The sequence below is a fragment of the Crocodylus porosus genome, unplaced genomic scaffold (assembly GCF_001723895.1).
Source record: "Crocodylus porosus isolate Cpor-Errol unplaced genomic scaffold, CroPor_comp1, whole genome shotgun sequence".
Taxonomy (NCBI): domain Eukaryota; kingdom Metazoa; phylum Chordata; order Crocodylia; family Crocodylidae; genus Crocodylus; species Crocodylus porosus.
The window spans coordinates 19,909-23,726 of record NW_017728907.1 but is presented as its reverse complement, the minus strand read 5'-3'; the positions used below and the strand labels follow the sequence as shown (position 1 = coordinate 23,726).

The following is a 3,818-nucleotide window of genomic DNA, read 5'->3' as shown; positions in this document are numbered from 1 at the left end:
CTCTAAGGTGAGCTGCAGTGACATTTTTGCTTGTTTTTTTTTGTTTTTTTTTTTTTTGGTTTTAAAAGAAAAAATAGGGTGTGGACCTCCCTTTTGGCCTGAGATCCCCGTCGTAGCTAAGATTTGCTTGTGGTTCTTGCTACCCCCAGGTTACCTTGTTACAAGTGATGTCCTTGCTTCTCAGTATGCTTATTTTGTCTGGACTCCTGGCTCTCTGTTCCCTTTGTAGGGTTCCTGGCCATCCACTCCCATCCAGAGGTGTCCGAGATCCACACTTCCTCTTTAGGTATGTCCTTTAGCCCTGGTGAGCTTTTCCTTTCTTCATGTGCCCTCTCCTGGGGCAGCCACCACTGCTCCTCTCTGGAGCTTCCTCCTCCTCATGGCTCTTCTGGCCCCACTGGAAGCCTCACTTCTGGTCCTCTGGACTCCATTCCTGGAGGGGCTTTTGACTCTGCCATAAGAGGCAAGGCAGCAAATCAGCATTGGTATGCCACCATAAAATGGGTCCATGCCAGGGCAAGAGCTGGCTCTGGCTCTTCCTGGATCTGTTGTACTTTTCTTCTTTCAACACTGTGGCATTCTTTCCAGCTGCAGTTTTGCTTCTGCTGTATTTCCAGTTTGCCACCTCCTCCCGCTGGCTTGGGAGCTTTTAACTTTGGGGTAAGTTTCACTTTGGAGCATTTACCCATCACAGCCCCCCAACAAACGTATACTCCCCCACAATATAGAAGCGTAAGACTTCATTTTAAGTTATAGTGCAATCACCTCTATGTACACTACACAAACACACGTAAACCAGAGCAAAAATATTTTTTGAAATCAAATTAATAAGTGTTTTAGATGTTTGCATTTTAGAATATAATTTGGTATTTTTCTGGTTCTGAGATGGCAAAACCTCTTCCTGAAAGGAGTACTTTTGCAGGCAAGGGGAAGGACTTCTGGTGGCAAAGGTCAGGGGTTGTGGGGGGGGGGACTATTGGTCCCAAGATGGTGACCAGGGACTGGGGCACCTGGAAAGAGGCAGGGCTACCAATGTGGCCCTTGACAGCTTGCCAAAAATCAGTAAGAGGCCCTCCACCCAAAATAATTGCTCACCCCTGCATCAGATAATTCCAAGCCTTCGTATTTTCTGTGGAATGATTGAGATTGACACTTTAACTTTGGTCTTCTCAACATACATTAAATTATTCCAAGTATGGAATAGGTACATAAGTGACATCTGAAAATATATCTGGATAACAACATAGTATTTTAAACTCCTGTTTTTTGGAAGATGGTTACATGTATGACATTGATACATCATAGCCAAATCATAATGTTTCTGTTCTTAGAAAAAGCCATGGGCAGGGTTTATTAATATCTTAATTTTCCACCTTGAGGATAGAGACTTGGGAATTAAAGCTAATTTTGTTACTTTCCATCTGAGTTAAGGCCAAAACCCATTGAAGCAATGGGCATCCCTCTATTGAGTTAGTAGACTTTGTATTAAACCCATACATATTTTGCTATCTTTACCCTCTGTGTTCCTAACTCCTTCTCAGTTCAAACTCATTTTTGGTAAGCTTCACACGTTTTCTTCCATAATTCTTTGCTACTTCACTTCAGTTAGTTCCTCAGCTTGAACATACTGGAAAAAATTATTCTTGATATTTAATAAATACTTGATGAAATTTTCACTTTATACAGAATAGCTTGTTTGAATATATCAATGCTCAAGTATATAATATTAGCCTACTATTGCTGAACAAACCACTTTCCTGTGCACCAAAGTTGTCCAGGTAATGGTAAAAAGTAATTCTGAAGGTTATATTAAGTATAATTGAATGCATTCAGAGCACAACCGTGAATCTCTTGAAGTTGTGTATAAACCATGCAAAAACTACTTCCTCTGTGACAGTTTGTTGAGCATATAAATGGAAATCAGAGAGGCTAAGCTATCTGTTTCAATTCAGTTAGATATTCTGCATGTCTTACAATTCTATAGCATACTCACTATAGAAATTCAAATGCTGCTAAACATTTACTGAATTTTATAATATATATTAAAGGTATATATTGAGGAGAATGTTAATATTGTGCAATTAAGCACCCCAAAATCAGAAGAGGAAAAGTTAAGATGACATACACTATCTTATCTCTGCCCTGTTTTGAATATCCATTAACACTCTGTAATTATACACTATTGTATTTTATTTTATAAAATACCAGCAGTATACCTGAATGTATAGGACACTGAACTGAAACACAGCTCTTTTATTCTTCTACAAACATATAGGTGGGTTGGTGATAGGTAACTCAATCAATATGCTTGTTTCCCTTCCCATCCTTTTCCCATCTCTTGTCTATTATTAACTATTCAAGATAAAGACCATCTCTCACCACAGCTGTCATTCAGGAAAGCACTTAAGCTTAGGCACTTCCTGAACCAGGAAATATATGCTTGAAGTATTTAGTAATACTTGCCTCTGATCTTGGATGGGGTTGCTGTAACATAAATAACACAATACAGCATACTTTTTTTAGATCAGAGATGTGTGTGTGACTTCCGTAGTCTTTTGCATTCTTTTACACATGCAGTATTTTCATTGCCCTGATGGTCTAATGTCCTTACTGATGCAAAATTTAGAGGAAAAAATATTTCTAGTAATTTTAGGTAGAAGCAAAGCGCTGTGAGGTATTTATCTACTTATTCCTCTATTTGATTTATTTGCTGACCTTCTCCTCCCAAAAAAGGTTCAGGATAGCTTAAAACAAAAGACAAAAATAAACAGAACAAAATATTTAATTGAGAAGGCACATCAAAATAAATTCTGCCACCTATGCTCCTGCCCTCCCCAAATTTAAAGGAAATCTATACTATTTGACACTTCCCCTCCCAGCTACCTTCTTTTGACCAAAAACAGCATCCCCTCCCAGTCAAACCAAGCTTGCTTCCCAACCCACATTCACTACCTCTATAAAACCCAAGCAACAAAATTTGAGCTACTTAATATTCCTTAGAGAATGTATCAAGTTAGCTATTTGGTTAATTAAGCTACAGGTGGAGAGCTAGTTGCACAAAAGGCCTTATGGTAGGATTTGCAAAGAACCTTGGAACTTGGGTTGAGTTTAGATGTCTGAATTCAAAAGGAAAAGTCATAGAAACTCTTATGTATCCATTTAACCACTCAGGAGCGTGGTGACCCCGTTAATGATCCTTCCGCAGGTTCACCTACGGAAACCTTGTTACGACTTTTACTTCCTCTAGATAGTCAAACCCCTTTGAGATGTTACAAGAGGCACGTGCAGGAATGGGAAAAGGTTCCCCCTGCTGCAGGTTTGCAGTGCAGGAGCAAGATTAGACCCCTGGATAACCAGGGGTCAAAAAAAACTGGAGTGAAAAAAACCTGAGGCAACTGGAGGCTGGGTCCTCCACAGAGACTCTCTTGTAGCAGCCAGAGCATCTCTGTGGTTGGCCCTCACCTTGGTGCTGAAGGACTCTGCCTGCCCATGCAGGGCAAACAGCATGCCAGCTGCAGGGAGCTGGACCTGGGCTCCAGTGCCAGTAAGTAGGGGGTCGGAGAGGCTGAAGGAGGGGAGAGGGGCCCATGGGGAGACCCCACCAGCCCCGCCCACTCCTTCAGCTCCCCAGATCCCTGCCCCTCCCAGCCTCATCCCCTTCCTGCCCCCTGATCCTTTCCCTGCCCAGCCTCAACCCCTGTCTGCTCCCTGAGCTCCCCTGATCCCTGCCCCACCCAACCCCAGCCCCTCCATCCCTCCAAGACCCCAGCCCTACCCCACCCCCTGCAGCGCAGCTTGGCAGGGCACCGTGCACTGTC

General features: G+C 42.4%; 1 long non-coding RNA gene across 1 annotated transcript in view; it reads right to left on the bottom strand.

The window, feature by feature from the left end:
* Window positions 1-969: 969 nt before the first annotated feature.
* LOC109307602 overlaps window positions 970-3,818 on the bottom strand; it is a 19,457-nt gene continuing 16,608 nt past the window's right edge. The window contains exon 3 of the long non-coding RNA XR_002100303.1: window positions 970-1,097. This is a non-coding gene — a long non-coding RNA (uncharacterized LOC109307602). The remainder of the gene's footprint in view (window positions 1,098-3,818) is intronic.